The 17,687-nt window shown below is 37.1% G+C and overlaps 1 long non-coding RNA gene across 1 annotated transcript in view; it reads left to right on the forward strand.

The window, feature by feature from the left end:
- The window catches only part of LOC103672160, a 294,440-nt gene that overhangs the window by 94,047 nt on the left and 182,706 nt on the right, over nt 1-17,687 (forward strand). The window contains exon 4 of the long non-coding RNA XR_571084.2: nt 9,609-9,727. This is a non-coding gene — a long non-coding RNA (uncharacterized LOC103672160). The remainder of the gene's footprint in view (nt 1-9,608; nt 9,728-17,687) is intronic.

A 17,687-nucleotide genomic window follows, 5' to 3' on the forward strand; every position in this document is an offset into this window, starting at 1 on the left:
TGAAAAAGATGCTGAACTGGGTGTCTGTAGACTTGAGTTTTAAACTGGATTCTTTGCAAAACCTTGGGCAGTCACTTAATTTTCTTGGGACTCAGTTTTTCATCTATAGACCTGGTAGAATAAGGTCATTTAAGGTCTCTTCCAGCTCTTCCATCTCTAGAATCTGAATCCCACCAAATTGATTTTTCATAGTCAGTAAAAAATCTGAACAAAGCTGAACTGTGAAATATTTGACAAGCATTAACAGGATTGAACATGTTTTAGACATTCAGTGTTCTGTAGGAGAAAAGAACAGTTAAGATCTACTCCCTCCTCCCCCCATAACTTGTATTTTTAAAAATTTGAAACACTGTACAATTGACAGTCACTCTAAACTGGTTTTATACTTCTTGTGGTAAGGATGGAGAGAGAATGCTTAAACATGTAATTTCACAGGGCATGTTGTGCTTTATAAACGCAGTGACAAACAGTGGTTTGGGTTGGAGAGCTGGGTCAGCTTGGGTGGTATATAGTTCAGACTATACTTTACTAGATTTATCCTTGATAAACAGGGTCATGAATCTTACTGAGATCTTTTTTCCCCCATGAGGGTAGGAAAAAAAGAGAGAGAGACAGAAAAGCAAAAGTGCCTGCAATACCAGAGCACCTGCTTTATTAAATCTTCCCCAGGGAGGTTCATTATTAAGCTCTGAAATATAAGATCTTACTATAAATGGCAGATAGGAACCTGTACTCTCTTCATTTGTAATATGCATATTTTACTGATTTCTTATTAAAATCAAATTTACCAATCAGCTTATGCACAAAAATATACTTCTTTGTAGAATTTCATGGGTGGATACAGCATATTAAATTGTACACAGAATGTTCACATAGTCATTAATAAAGATTCCTGCATGAGACAAAACGATTCATTTTTATTGCCTTTGCATTTCTAGAGTCTGTGTAAGATAACTGTCTTAAAAATATCAGAGAGAAGATTTTAGAAACAGGTAAAACAGACTTGCTTAATATACCAGAAAATATCTAGCTTTATTTTTACTGAGGGATAAAAATAGTATATGCGCATATATTTTGAAATGAAAGGGTATAAATAAAAATGCAGTTGTAGAGCAGATAACCTGAATTAATAGACTATTTATCTGCCTTAGTATTCACAGGAGGCTAGGTTTTAGCCTTTTACATTAATAAACTTTTTGCCAAATAACCTCTGAGTTAAAATACTTGATCTCACTTTATAAATTTTTTTAAAAGACAGAATTTTTTTGAAGGAATAAGTATTTTACTGTCTTATAAAGAAGAATCATATTCTCATAGTCTTTTGTCCTGAATAAACAAAGTCTGTGTTTGCCATTCATGATTTTTTTTACAGTGATAATTGAAACGCTAATTCAGTTTAATTTAGACGGAAGAAATTAAAAGTTTTGTTACAATTCAGAAATCGCATAGCATTCAAGAATTGTGGTAGACAGAAGGTCTATTTTATCTAAACCTAAAGAACAAATGTGAAAGGAAGCACCTAGAGTGGGGAAGAATTTGGGATTAGGAGTATATCACTGGAAGGTCTGGGTGAAATGATGGTGAACATAAAATGTTGTTTTAGGCATGTAGTAAGCCCAGCAGCACCGTGGGGGAACCTGTAATCACGACAAGCTTATGTTAATTTTTCTGTGATTGGTTGGCTTATCTGAAAAAAGGGGACGATAGTAGAAAACATAAGGCAAAAACATAGCAATATTTGCTTAGAAACTATATTTGAAAATTATTTTGAAATGAAAAGTTTATTTTCTGTAGAAGTTTAATAAATTAAAGCAGATGTTAATGTCATAACTTACTAAAGAACTCCAGAAATAGGAATGCTATATTTTGGGGGAGGACCCTTAATGTTCAGAAAAATGCAGTATTTATAGTATGAATTGGAATAAAATTTATTCCATGAATTCAAAATTTTCTAGAAACTGATAAAAGGTAATTTTAAACATATGAAAAAAAGTGGTAATTATACCCCAATAAAAAAGGCAGAGAGAACACAAAAACATCAAGGCTTATATATGTATAATTAGAATCGTTCCCTATCATCAGTCACTTTCATTTTCCAAACTGACACTATTTTAAAAACACTATTTTATCTATCTATCTATCTATCTATCTATCTATCTATCTATCTATCTAAATCTGTTGTTGATGATTAACTTCATTGTAGTCATTCTCCAAACCAGGAAAAAAGGCAATGATATTACAACTGTGAGACCAGAGTGCTGAGCAGGTTTCTTGAATTCTGTGCAGTAGGTCAAGGAACTGGCATATGTCCGGGCGAAATTCTTCTTGAATATACTCCTGTTCTGAGCTGGTTCTTCAAGCACGGGCAATATCAAGTCTATTTACCCGAGCTCTTTCTTTCTGGTTGTTGTGACCTAAATTTTTCTAATACTATATAGGCAATGATAAGTTACACTTTGATTCATTAGTTCTGTAAATGCTATTTTATTTTAGAGACTGAAAAGAAGTGAAACTTCTGTGTTTGCCTAAATATTGATAGCTAGTGGGGGAAGGCAACGGAGATAAGCCCATCTTGCCTCTGTTTGGCTTCTAAGTAGACTCTTATGATTTAAGGAAACTGCAGCTCAGATATCATTTTACATTCACAAAATAGACAAGTGGTGAGACATAATGAAAAAGGGTAGCTTAGAAATCGAGAAGTGGAGCTGCCTTTAGAATAACCTGATAGATACACTAGGAAATGCTAAGGTATAAGTGACACAGAGGCCTTTGAGGCTGGGGGTTGGGAGGGGGAGAGGGAAAGAGGGAGAAGGAGAGAACCTTAAGGCTTTAAGGCTCTTTTTGACTCGTTCATACTGTGTATGGTTTAATACTGCTTTTACCTTGAGATTTAGATGGGTCAGATAGGGATAACGATTCACCTCAGTGGCCATAATATTTTCAGACTTTAGTGTCCCTAAATGCCTTAATCTGGGTCTGGGTAGCTTGCTATTTTTTCCCCCCTGTGTCCTTCCAGACTTTTTACACTGTAGGTATTAGCCCTGTCCTCTATTAGAGAGATAAAAGGAAAGTAATGTGGTATTATTACCTTGAGTGTGCTTTGCTTATCATGATTAGAAAAGTTAGTAGGAATAAGATAACAGCAGTTTACAAAAAACTGGTTTAGAGAGCAGTAGTTCTCAAGATTTCAAGATGTGGTCACTGGGCCAGCAAGAGCAGTATTACCTGAAACTTGCTAGAAATGAGAATCCCCCCTTTTCCCCAACACTGAATCAGAAACCCTGGGAGAGGGCCCAGGAACCTGTTTTAACAGTGCCTGCAGGTGGTTCTTTTGTGTGCTAAAGTCTGAGAAGGGAGTCTAGAGACCAGAGCTCTTCTCTCAGTTCTACCACTTTCTAGCCGTTAGATCTTGGTAAGTTTGCTAAACTTTTCTGAGTCTGCTTCTTGTATCTGTGAAATGACAGATGATCAACAATGGCCCTTCTAGCTCTACCAGTCTGTAAGCCTGGGTTTCTAATTACTTGGTGAAAAGGAATGTAGTAGGGAAAACAATGTCTGGACATCCTGCTACAGAGGTGTTTGGTATTGCTGAGTTACATTCTCCTTCCACATGTTTAATGTACAGCGATCCTTCTCAATCCTCATTAGCTCTGTATCTTTCATGTAGCAGTTACTGTAAAATAAAATGAGCCTGCTAAATAACTCAAGACCAATTCAATTTCAAGTAAGTAGAATAGATTGCAATGATCTTACTTTTAATTGTGGAAGATGACATGCAGCATCAATGATATTATCAAATGTAATTTAAAAGTACACAGCTTTTAGTGGAATGGCTTTCCCCAAATTCACCATAAATCGAGTGCTCAGGGAGTACATAATTAAGTCTAGAAACAATAATAGGGTGACATAGCCCCCTTTTCACATGATTTAATGTATTCAAAGTTTAGAAAGCGATAAACATAAATTTTCATAAGGATCTGCAGACGTACACTTTTTGTAGCCTAGTGGAGATTAGTTAGTTCTAATGGCCAAAGGGCAGATCTCTTACTTGTAGATTTTCTATTCTCCTCAAAGCAGTTTTCAAATGGTAACCTGCTTTTCAATTTATGTAGAGCAATGCCACATGATTTGGAAAGTTATAGCTTCTACTGAAAAAATGCTAAATGTATGTCTTTGTAAGTATTAGCTATGAATGTATTTGTGTAATATAAATAGGGATTCAGGGCTGCTGTAAGACATTGGGAATTCTGGATACTGAGCAGTGCAGGTGTTGACATTTCATATATTTGGGTTATATCAATACTGCAGACAAAGTTAACCTCCTTCATACCATTATCGTACTAATCTGAGTCATTATTTATGTATATACGGGATGCCAGTTTTTAAAAGGCACAACAGTAATAAATTGCTTTGACTAACTTGAAATAATTGAGCAGAAGATTTGTTATGTTAAAAAGAAAAATTAGACCACCAGACTCAAGTGGCAGAGGTATGATCTGGGTTTCCTTGTCTGTGTCTGTTCATAATCTCATTCAATCGAGTTGAGTACAATATACACTTGGTAGCTTTGTTTAACAGGCTTTGTCTATGTATATGCATGGTTTTCTCTTTATACAATCGAATGCTTAGTAATTGTAAGCTTGTTTATGGCATCATGGAAGCAATATGAATATAATTATTTTTAGTTTTTTTGCTTATATTCTTGATATACATAAATCAGGCAATTATTTTAGAAAAGATGCTTTTAAATGAGGTCTTGGAGTAGCTTCATATAAAATTATGTAAGACCAGCTTCAATCGAGGGTGACTCTTCTGCATTTTGTAGAAAGTTATCATATCCTGTCCTTTACAATAAATGATACCAAATTATTTTCTTTGGGCTTTAGGGAGTCACTGAAATTCTTTGCATCAAAACCTGTTGTAAAAGATAAGAAAAGAAGACAATAAATGGTCGCGTATTCTTTTAGAGTGGCAATGTCATTTGTCCAGAAGGGGGAGCTCTCAGTCCGCATGCAGCAGAGCAAAGCAGACAGTCTAGTATCTTATCTGCTGCTTGGAAATTGTCTGACAGGAAAATATCAACACAAACCATGCGATTTGCCGCTGGAGCACGCTGGACCTCATCTGCTTAAAAAGATGCACGGATATAGTCATCACAGTTCATAATTTAATAAACTGCTAAAAAAACCACACATTTTCATTTTAGCGACTTTGGTCTCACAACTAAATTCACATTGCTACAAAGACATTTGAATTTTGCACTAATATGTCATGAGCACTGCACCCATTGCAAATTAATGAGTCTCTGAATAGCACTGTGCATTTGTCATTTGAATTTATGCTAATGCAATGAGGTCTCCTGGTGATGCTGATAGTCCATAGCAGCTGCTCGAACCACAGAATGTACCGGCACTTTTCTTCTACTTTATATTGCTACCTCTTTTCTTGGCTTTTCTGGCCTGTCACTTAGGCGGCAATTCTGTAGCTGGTTATTGATAGGGCTGCTAATTATCTTTGACTTTACACTATTGGCCTGACCCCCAACACTGAGCAGAAGTAATGGATCAGTGTTGAGAGAATTATGTACATCATATGGTGACAGCCTCAGACCAGGAGGTCAGAAGGAGTTCATTGAGAACCAATGGTATTTACTAAGCATGTTGGTATGGAAATTCGTAATATTTTTCAGTGATATCGTGTAATTTATATCAATAGGTCAATCTAAAAAAGTGACTGTGACCTTTGTAATCATAATGAACAGTATATGTACGTGTGTGCAAAAGGAGAGGGTGGTCCTTTTCAATCTGTTCAATTGCAATCTAAGAAAATGGTCATGGCAATTCTTCTGGGTAATCAGGGCATTTGAGTCCTCGTTATGGTTGTACAAATTGTTTACTGGTCAAAGAGATGTGGTGACACATTTGGATCTAGCGGAGGAATTGCTGGCATATTGTGTGGGGGAGGGAGATGCACAAATAACCATTTTCATGAGACACAAATCAATGACAAAAGGTTCCACTGTTATCTTCTTTCGCCAAGTCTTAATTATGAAATTAAAATTTTTCCTTAGACGAGTGTTTCCATTTGACCTGCTTCTAGAACGAAAAATGAAAGTATGTAGAATTTATTCTAATAGATTCAGGAAATTAGATTTGGTGTTTAGTAATGTCATGGAAAAATTAGGCAGAAAATTAAAAGCTAAAAACAAAAGTATCCATTAGATTGTGTACCTTTTGAAAATTGTTATTGAATTTAAGAAATGTTCTTTTTTTCTTCCCTCGTCCAAAGAAAAGCATGACAACTTTTTCTTTCAAATAAAAAACCATTTTTTTCAAAGGGACAAACAAACAAATGTACCCCCTGGTTACAATGTAGCATCGTTAGCATTCATTTCCTCAATTGTAAAAGAGGCTGGGATAAGTAAGAGTCAATTACTGAATTTATCTCAGGGTGTGTGTGTGGGGGGGAGAACATTCCCAAGCAGATATGTATAATTGTTTGTTAAGTGACGTCAGGAAATATGGAGTATAGAAGTTAAAGTGACCTATTAATCTCAAATAGTGCCCAAGAGCAATTAATTAGGCTTTTTTCTTATGAAACTCATAAAAGGAGGAGGATTTTTATCCCGATTCCACAGGCTAGTACGCTGCTCAGAGCACAAGCCCTAGGAGATGCAAACCCCTCTATTTCTCTCTACCTGGAGGTACCAACCTAAGGTTTAAAAGGCCACTCCCGAGAAAGAAACCTGACTGAGAAGGCAGCACAGAGATTCTTTACTACAGCGCCTCTGTTTCCCATCAAGGCAGGGAGACGTTTTTCACTCTTCTTGGAAAAAACTTTGAAATGTAAACTGTTTCGATTGATGGCTCCTTCTGGCCTTGGCAACTCTTTTTGGTAGCTGGTGCTCTTTCTGTAATACTTGTTAAAAACGTCTCCGAAGCAAAGATGTTGTTTTTTATGTGATTTTTTTTTTTTTTTTTTTTTAAGTCAGCACATGTGTGAGTACAGACAGGCTCTCATCTTGCACGGCGGAGACTGGCAGGTGAACACCTACTCCTGTTGCCCTTCTTCATTTGCAATACTTCATAAGATTAGTCTCTTTGAAAGCTGTTTTCAGTCTAAACTGTCAATCCTCTTCGAATGTGGTCCCTCTCCCTGGGAATGACTTCTTAGAACTCGTGAGAATGTTGTGGCCTGAAAGCCCCTTTCTTAGCCCAGAGCTGCTTCAGGGAGTCTCTGCTACCCTGCCCCTTACCCTTCTACAGCGAGGCTGCCTCGGGGCAATGCTGCAAAACTGGATGCACATCGAAGGGATCATATGTTTTCGAGCCTTAAACTACAGACACAATTCCCCCCGCCACCCACATCATTGTAACTGTTTTATCTAGTGTTGGAAATTTCATTTCTGGTCAATCATCTATGAAATGACTATGCATATGTGCTTTCTTAGATTCTTGTCACATTCTTAAACTATATCCATGTGGAAAGAATTTAGGTGGTGACATAGATCAATCTGCTTAAACCAATTGATTTAGAAAGTGAAATTGTCAAATTGCATAAACCAGTGTGAAAAGTGCCCATTTTAGTCTAAACATTGACTGCTTATATTGATCTGTTGGACCGAGAATGGTTAAATGATTTCTTTATCCTGTGCTATATCACGTCAAGTTCATGAGTTACACATTCTTATTTGTTGGGGAGAGATTTTTCTTTGTCTCATCATACCGGATGCATTATATTACTCCGTTTTGCAGCTGTTGGTTTCCTTTTGCATGCATCATGAGGAGGAAAGCCCTGTGGCCTGTTTCTTAGTGGAGCAACCCCCTCCCCCAGTGTCTTGCACCCTGGGTTCTCTCTCTTGCCAGACACTCTCTCCACCAATAGCACATTCTGAGGCAGGAAGGCTGCAAATCGATAGCTTTTTGATTTGCAAGTGTTAAGGCAGGCACTGATTAAGTATATAATCGTAAGGGCAAGAAGCCAGGCTGGCTGTAGTCCTCGTCAGCCAAGGGGCCGCTCAGGTGCTCAGAGATGCTTCCTTTCCTTCCACTGTCTCGTATATTTGTACACACATTATACATACACACACACATTCACACACACACAAATAAATGTACACATTACCTCATAGGTAGTCACGCACACAAGGTTAGGCTGGGATTATCATACTCTGCTATTTTCAGTTTTTAAAATGACAGATAAACAGGAAACATTTGTGTGAAGTTATCAAAAATATTTCTTAAACACATTTTGAATTATTTACCAAAATACAGGTAAAGTTAATATCCCCTAAATCAATATGAAATGTTCCTTTTCCTTCTTATGAACTCCCTTTGAACTGACATTTTAAGTCATGATTGATTCTGTTTCCTTTAGCATTGAGGTGCATATGTATTTGGTGCATTCTGATTCCTAAGCAGTGTGTACGAGCCCCGTGTCAAGTTCCTTGCCTTCGAGATGCTTATAATCTAGTATGAAAACAGTATGACAGGCAATATAATATGAATAAATGGAAAAGATATAAGCAATATAACATTGTTCTTTTGTATTAAAGCGAAAAGTGTTAGGTTAATACTTTTCAGAATAATGTTCTTGATTTCTTACATATCATTCTTATATTCTTTGTTTTTCAGAATATGTGAAAAAAATGCAAATCAGTAACTAAATGACAGAATGGTTTGCAAAGTCCGTGCTTACCTTGTTTTTCTTTCCCCCATATCCTCTTTTTCTTCTCCTTGGTCCTATTAGGGACCTCAGAGCTACACTGAGACCCTATTCCCCCTGCCATGAGGGGGGATATGTAAGCCAAGTAGAAATCAAACAAAGGATGAGACCTCTCTCTAGACCCAGGTAGAAGTCCTGGGACCATTGGCCTTTTTGAAAAAGGATAAATTCCTGCCCTTACAAAGCTTTCTTTCTTTATTATAATGGCTTAAATTTACTAAAGAGAATTATGGAGATTCACTCCCATGGAGGCCTTAATATTATCATTTGTAAAGTAAAATAAATTTGTAAAAATTTATAAACAATTAGGTGATATCTAACAAATCTAAAGAAAAAAAAAATCTCTTTTCTATGCTTCCAAATGATAGCATCATGGAATTCCAATTTTGATTACTTTGGGTCCTGGAGACTAATGCATAGTAAAAACCGAAACCAAAACCAAAACAAAACACAAAAAGCAAAAAACAAACCCTAAAAATATTTAAACCAAAGTATGTTTTGAGATTGATTAAAAAGTAGCAGAAAGAAAAAAAATCAATTCATCCTGGTAAGATTTCTATCTTAAGAATTGAAGATAGTAGTAAGAAGANATATATATATATATATACATATATATTATGATATAAGGGAGAGAGAGAGAAAGTGAGAAATTAAAAAAATTATTATTATTGTGGTCAGAACACTTAACCTGATCTCTGCCCACTTAACAAATTTTTAATTGTACAATACAGTATTATTAACCACAGGCACTATGTTGTGTAGCAGATCTCTAGAACTTATTCATCCTGGCTAAGTGAAACTACATATCAGTTGAACAACTTCCCATTTCCCTGTCCCGCAAGTCCCCGGTAATCACCATTCCACTCTCTGCTTTTATTACTCAGCTTTAATGAAGAAGAAAATCCCGCATATGTGACAGTGTGGATGAAACTGGAGGCCTTTATGCTCAGTGGAATAAGCCAGTCGCAGAAAGACAACTACTACATGCTTCCACTCACATGAGGTATGTAAAATAGACTCATAGAAGCAAAGGGTGAGAGATGTTTTAGGGAGTGGAGGAGAGTGGAAGAAGAAAGGGAAGTTGTGTATAAATCACTTTGCTCAAGTGTCTCAATGAATCTCTGGTATCATCTTCCAATTTCTTCAGCCAGGTTTTCTTTTACTAAATAATTTACCTTTCTGCTTCTTTCTGCTACAGACACTGGGATATAAAATGATAAAGACTCTTGAACTCCCAAGGTACAGAACGAGTATGCACTATCCCAGTCATGTACACTACGTGGGGGGGAGGGCAAGGATATTTAAAAACAAGTGCATGGATAAGAGAAAAATTATTAAAGTGAGGAAATTTGAGACTATCATCTAGCATTTAAGGTCACTTGAGAGAGCTTTTAAAATCATAAACGAGCAAGGGAAATGAAAATGCTGATAATATCATTTGAACAGTGTGCATAATATCATGATGGGGCATTTGTGGGGCCTGGTCCAACTGATGTTGTGAAATTAGAGTAAGTTTTCACCCTCTTTTTTAAAACCTAGGAAGAGAGTGGCGCATCAGGGGATGCCTCTGATCCTGAAAATATGATCCACAGCCCTTAATTTTTGGTTAGATGACTAACAAATCTGAAATTCTCAAGCTTGTAAAGCCCATGTCACAGCCCTTGGCCTCTTTGTGTTTCCTGGAGGGCCCAATTTAAAGGGATGGTCTCTGCAGGGCAGACATGTAGGAAGTGCTTGCCAAGTGATATATTTTGCTAAAATATGATAATCGGCTTAGTAGGACTTGGTAGCTTAAAAAAATCATCAACGGTATGGAAAAGATGTCTACATTTCTAAATCTTTCAAAAAAAAGCCTTCAGAAATTGTATCTGGCACTATGAAAATAGACTCCACAGAAAATTCTTCCCCTTCCTCCTCCCACTCCCCAATTTAAATCAACTAATTAAGAAAGACTGTAACTAGAAGGGAATGATTAACTCATTAACTTAATCATTGTCATACTTGTGAATATGGACTTGTACCAGAGTTAAGAGGTTAATGAATTCAAATATATTGTCAAAACTGCCTATGGTTTTCAAAGAGGAGGATTTTATGTTCTGTAGTTTACATGCTTAGAAGTTAGAACTCGGCTGTGATAAAGTTTGACATCAAAATAGGTTACTAAAATTGTGCAGAAAATGGTAAGTAGGAAAAATAAGAATTTCTCTTTATCACCATTGCCAACATCACTGCTACCTTCAATGCCACCGCCACAAAAACCACCATCATGTCCACATAGACTTTTCTTTTTTCATCTGGGTATCTGGGAGTTGACCTCCTTGGGCATAAGTTTTGCCCATATGTAGAATTCAGTCTTTGGCCATATATCCTTACTGTGAATGTTTTGTAGCAATGTATTGATGGGTTAGTGGCTAATGAGTCCATTACCTACCCTGTTACCCATCAAATACAGCAGGCACTGATCTAGGTACAGTGAGTGGATCCAGTGTTCAGCAGAGCAGACACTGCTCTTGTCCCGGCAGCACTTACCCCTCGGTAAGCACTTACACCCTGGGGAGTTGCGTTAAACACAGGATACAAATAAATATCTAATTATAAATTGCACAAGAGACGATAAGAGATTACTGCCTTGTGGTGGGACTTGATTTAGGTTAGGAAGCTTCTCTAAGCAAGTGGCACTTCCATTGAAACCTGAAAGGTGAGCAGGAGTGACCTGGTGGAAGTTGGAAAGAAGAGAACTCCAGGCAAAGGTAACAGCATGTGCAGGAGGAGACCATGCAGACACTTTGCTGACACCGGATTGAGGATTTTGTTTTAAGAGAAACAGAACCACTGAAACATTTTAAGAACATTTTAAGAAGGGTTGACATGACCAGATTTTTATTGAAAGAAAATCACTATGGTTATTTGCAGAAACTATACTGGAGGAGGGAAAATAGTAGAAATATAAGAACAGTGGTCTAACTGAGACAGGATGGTGCCTCAGTAAGAAGGCAGAGATGGAGGGAAGGACAAGGATTCAAGATATAATTTGAATTGATTGTTAGATTATGAATATTTAATAGATATTGAATTGGTAGGTAGAATTGATAGATCAGATACCTGGTGAACAATGTGTACAAAGGAAGGGTTTGCAAGAAAGTCTCATTTGTCAGAGATTTCCTACCCCAATAACCACCTACACAATTACATGGTAATTCCACCCTTAAAAGAGAACTACTGTGCAGTGCAGCCATGTGACATGAGTCCAGGGAGACCCTCACGACTTTTCCATGTGCTTGGTGTCCCCTGGAGTTGTGCAGTGCAATGGCCCTAAGGCTGTGGAATATTGATTGTGCTTTACTGCCTGTAAAGATTATAACATGGGATGTTATTTACATTGAAGATCTCTGTGTATGGTTATGTTCTCCTGAGGGGCTGGCTGGGGACTGGAAAATACACCCTATCATGGGATTGTGTCTGTCCCCAGGAAGGGGGCACCGTTTTCTAGTTGGGCTATCCCAACTAGGGAACATTTAATAATTCACTGTCCAAAGTGTTGCTCTTGTATAATTTGTGTATCCTAAAGAGTGATCTTCTCCTAATTATGTACTAGTTGTAGCCCTGTTTCCATTAGTCAGATATATGTGTACCACAAATTCACCTCTTCAAAGCATAGAAGGTGATAGTAGACAGGGTATTAGCAAAAACGTTTATAAGTTGGAGATGAAATAGACATCAGAAGAAAATTATCTATAGTAGTAAGAAGGAGCCATCAGTCAAGGTAGGAGATTTGGAATCCAAAGCTTCTGGCTGTCGTTTTCATATCTGAGTTACATTCACTTGAGTAGGTAAAATCTTTAAGCAAGCCACCCCTGTATCATCACAGCCTGTTTTCACCTTGGAATTCCAGGTCTAGTTTCTAGTGTTCACTCACATGTTCACAACTGCAGATCATTTCTACCACTTAAAAGAGATTCCTTCTTTGCTGATAGGAAATAAGCCAGTAGAGAGAAACTCAGTATTTGACCCTATCCCTCCCCTTTCCCTATGTTCTCCAAGTCTAAAGGGGTGAAAGGGGGCGCCTGGGTGGCTCAGTCGTTAGGCGTCTGCCTTTGGCTCAGGGCGTGATCCCGGGGTTCTGGGATCGAGCCCCCCGTCAGGCTCCTCCACTGGAAGCCTGCTTCTTCCTCTCCCACTCCCCCTGCTGGTGTTCCCTCTCTCGCTGGCTGTCTCTATCTCTGTCAAATAAATAAATAAAATCTTCTAAAAATAAATAAATAAATAAATAAATAAATAGGTGCAAGTTTAGACATCCAAAGCTGCTGTTTCTACTCTTTTGATTTCTGAATTTGATAGGCCTCTGAATGAAAAGCTGAGGGATCTTGATTCAATCTTTATTTAAATTTAAAATAATTAATCTTCAACTTTAGGTCTCAACAATCTAAAGCAGAATAGAACATCTGTTTTACCCCATAGTTTTTCTATCACTTTCTTCATTATTGCAACAAATGCAACACCATCAACCCGTTTGACTAAATCAGAACCTGGACATTTTTATAGTTCCTCTGTTCTCCTTTCTCTTCTCACCCTCATCTAGTCCCTGAACTTATATCTTGAATCCATCTTCTTTCCTCCATATCCATTGACCAATTAAAGCAGGTAGAATGGGGGCACCTGGGTGGCTCAGTTGGTTAAGTGTCTAACTCTTGATCTCACTTCAGGTCTTGATCTCAGGGTGGTGAGTTCAAGCCCCATGTTGGGCTCCATGCTGGGCATGGAGCCTACTTTAAAACAAACAAACAAAAAAAAGCAGGGACACCTGGGTGGCTCAGTTGATTGAACATCTGCCTTTGGCTTGGGTCGTAATCCCAGGGTTCTGGGATCGAGTCCTACATCAGGCTCCTTGCTCCGCAGGGAGACTGCTTCTCCCTCTGCCCACTGCTCCCCCTGCTTGTGCTCTCTCCCTCTCTGACAAATAAATAAATAGAGTTAAAAAAAAAAGTAGTTAGAATGATTTTTTAAAAATGCATATTTGATCACTTCCTTTGCTTAAAATTCTTCAGTGACTTTTTTATTATCTTCAAATAAAATTAAAATTTATTGGCAAGTCAAAGTCTTTAATAAACAACTGATGTCTCCCAGCTACCTGTTTGTCTGTTTTCATTTCCTGCCATTCCCACTTAAGTTACACTGAAATGTAGATTCTGACATACACCTGGTCTTTCATAACTCTGTGACTTTTCAAATTCTCTTCCTTCTTCCTGGCTCTCCCCTTTATCCTCAATCTTCTGGCTAACTCCAAATCATTCCTTAAGGCTCAGATAAAAAATAACCTCTGATAAGCACTAACACAGCCTTTGCACCTGGCTCAGGAACCCCTTCCTGGGTGGAATTAGGGTCTCTTTCTTGCGTTCTTTACTTGACTCTACCATATGATTTTATTGTATTATCTCTGTTGGTTCATCCTTTTTGTAGCTCCAGTATATATGTAGAATAGTGACTAGGAATGTGGCCTTTGGAGTTATGCAGACCTCCTAATCAAATGTATGACCAGGCAAACCTTGGTTTCTAAATCTATTATGATGGATTATTGATTAAAAAAGATAATGCAAGTAAAATGCATAGTTGTGCCTGGTGCATACTACGAGTGTAACAAATGTTTGTTGCTATTGTTGGTATCACTAGGAGTAGTGTCTTTTAGCCTTAGTTTCTAACATAGTGTATATCATTAATAGATACTCAGTAATTTTGACTGACAGAATAAATAAGTCTATACCAAGGGAAATTGGGTTATAAAAACTTGAGGATAATCTGAATTTCTTATAGGAAAACTATCTGAAGTTCAAAGCAGTTTGGATACCCGACCGTTTTCACATTGTATTGTCAAGGGCATGAATATGGAATACTCTAGATTTCATAACTGCCACTTGATTTGCAGGGTTAAGAAACAAAAACTGTGAGTGTTCATTTAATTAAAATTGTTGGTGTCACCTAGCAGAATTTAATACACCATATAATTATGAGTGATATAAAGAAGCCTTCTGGGAAACATTTTATGAGGTGCATGGCATAAAGATGTTTCCACTAGATTATAGATTCCATATCCTGAATTCCCAAATATCTAGTTTCTATACAGAGTTTGTTATTTATTTTCCCGTGTGAATCAGCTGATATGTAGATATTTGAAAGCTGTCCTTTTTTCCTTAACTCTGTACATGTAATTAGTGATCATTAGCATACCTAATTAGATAAGATTATATTTAGAAAAATTTTTTTATCTGTAAGTATTATTCATAATAACCAATATAACTAAATCTTGTTTATATATACTGGTGAAGCAGATTAGTTGCATGAACAACCTTCTAAATTTTTTTAATTGAGATTTATTATATGCTTTGTTATTATTTGAATATTAAGTATGAATATTTGGACATGGAAAAGAATTTGAACCAAGTAACAAAGATACACTGCAAACCACAGGCAGGACTGCAGGTGTACAGAAACTCGTGCCCTCATTGGCACTGAAATTAGGCATCTAGACTTTGAGGGTTGAGGGACTGTGGAGAGGCCGTGGAGACTGTGGAGTCCAACTTTCTACATAACGGATGTTTCTCACCGCGCCCCGTCCCAGAAGTCTTTATCTAGTATCCTTCTGACCCTTTCCGGTTTCGTAAGCCTTTCAGTTGTGAGACTTCAAATAACTGTAGGGAGTGTTTTAACTTCTTTTGAGTGAAACCCTATTTTCCTGTAACTTCCATCTATTTGTCTTAATTGTTCTCTGTGAATATATTCCGAGTATTGATTTTACTTGATGAAAAGCCACTTAAAACAATACTTTATATCAAAAATGTTTATTTTATAGAGTAGATTAGAATATTTCTACTAGAAATTCTGGAGTTTCTAAGATAAGAATCAAGACTTCCCTGATGGGAGAAAAATTAGGTTATTCCAAAAGTTTTAATCACACTTGGCCTTTAGGAGAGATTTTTGCTTTTGTTTTTGTGTTTTGGACTCTTAGGAAAGCAAGTAACTGGGCCATTTCAGTGTGAAAAGATAAGTCCCAGGTTATGGCCTGGAAGGTGAGGGCTCATTAGCTCTGCTTGAAAAAATGCTTTTCATGGGCTTCCAACGAGGGAGAGGGTCAAGGGCACGTGATAGGGGAGAAACCAGTAGCTGTAAAGCAAGAGGGGATAGGGTACCATGAGATGGCCAGAGGCCAGGGCCTGAAGAGAAAATATTGCCTGTGGAAAAAAATTGGTGTGATGGGATTGGCACAAGCACTTAAGAGGTAGGGATGACTAGAATACATTTTTAACTTTTTGGTTTGCACACTGCTTCCATGTATTGCCTTCCATCTTCAGACACATTCCACTTAACCTGTCATTAAAAATCTATACTTCACACACTGCCTTTTATTCACTAATGCCTTTTATTATTGGTACTCAGGGGAGAATTGGTGGGAAAATGGACCTTATTTCACAATTGGGTGAGCAGAAGAATAATAATATAGCAGAGAACCTGGAGATGTTTGGGGGGGGGGGCTGGGCTTGAGACTGGATTTTCTATTCATCATATTGTGAGATAAGATTAATTTCTTAAAAAATGTTAAATGTAGGGGAGATTGAATACAGTTGGAAGAGGTGAAGACAATCAGGCAATTAATGTAGGGTCTCACTTAAAAAATTTGAAATTTCATGATTGCAGCAGGCTACTCTGGATGTGTCTGGTTATGTTGGGGTGTGAACTGGTGGGATTATTTGAACCCCCTTTGCTGTTAATATTTTCTATATTATCTGAGTAGAAACACTGCTTATATTCTGTCAATGTAACTTTTGAAAAGTGGATGGTCGTCTCCCCTATTTAGACTTCCATATATTTAAATGACATGAAAGCATATTATTTCAAGAGAAGATCTAAGTATTGTACTTTCTCTTTACTCATGGCCTCATCTCTTACATAGTTGTAAATCATTTGCTCAAATTGTCATCTCCCTTGGTTGGTGGTTCTAAATAAAGAAGTCCTGTGGTGTAGGGGAAGTACACAAGACTTAAGTGTTGGAAGATCCTGCCTTGAATATTAGCTCCACAAAACACAACAATATGAATGCTTGGAATGTCACAAATTCAGAGTCTGAATTTCTTTATCTATAGAATTCAAATAAAAAATGACTTTCCTATCTCCCTTATAGAATTGTGGTGATTGTCAAATGCCATGGTATGAAAACATCTTATAAACCAAATACCCCATACACAAATAAGAAGTGATATCATTTAAAATGTTTGATAAATATCCTTTAAAGAAATGGCATGAGACATAAGGGGTTATAAAAGCACACTAGGATGCTTTTGAAATCTCTTTGTTAAAAAAATAACCAATTGGAAGAAATGGAGATAATATTTTTGACTTGTCAATGAAATCATTATTTTGCTTCTATAACTTTGAAACTCTCTATGATTGAGTGAACCATCCAAATGATGAGTTTTCTGTACGTTAATTCACATCTTCAATCAACTAAATTCTTTAAATTGCACGTCCTTAAAAAATTGGTAACTATGCTATACGATTTACTGCTTTAGCAAAGTAGCTACTCAAAGTAGTTTTTTCCTATGGAGGGCAAGTGATCATTAGGCAAAAAAGGAAAGAAAAGCCCCAAACCTCCAATCTCAAGTAGTTTAATCTATTTTCTAGTGAGACGCATAAACGTACATTTCACAAGTCATACAAAAATACAGTGTTATATCATGGCCAGTTAAGGAATGAGAGACACTAAGGGAAAGAGAAAAGGGAAGAATATGAAGACAGAATCTTTTATTCATTGTGTTTTGAACTCTTCTATTTCTTTTATTCCACTGCCTGAGCCCTGATTTTTCTTTCCAAGGGCTTAGAAAAGCATCTTTATCCTACCCAATGGCTATTAAAATCCATGACTGTTGCCTGGCACCCAGTATGTCTTTCTTGGCTACTCTACTGTTGTTGCAACC

Source organism: Ursus maritimus, unplaced genomic scaffold (assembly GCF_017311325.1).
Source record: "Ursus maritimus isolate PB19 unplaced genomic scaffold, ASM1731132v1 scaffold_5, whole genome shotgun sequence".
In the NCBI taxonomy this organism is placed as follows: Eukaryota; Metazoa; Chordata; class Mammalia; order Carnivora; family Ursidae; genus Ursus; species Ursus maritimus.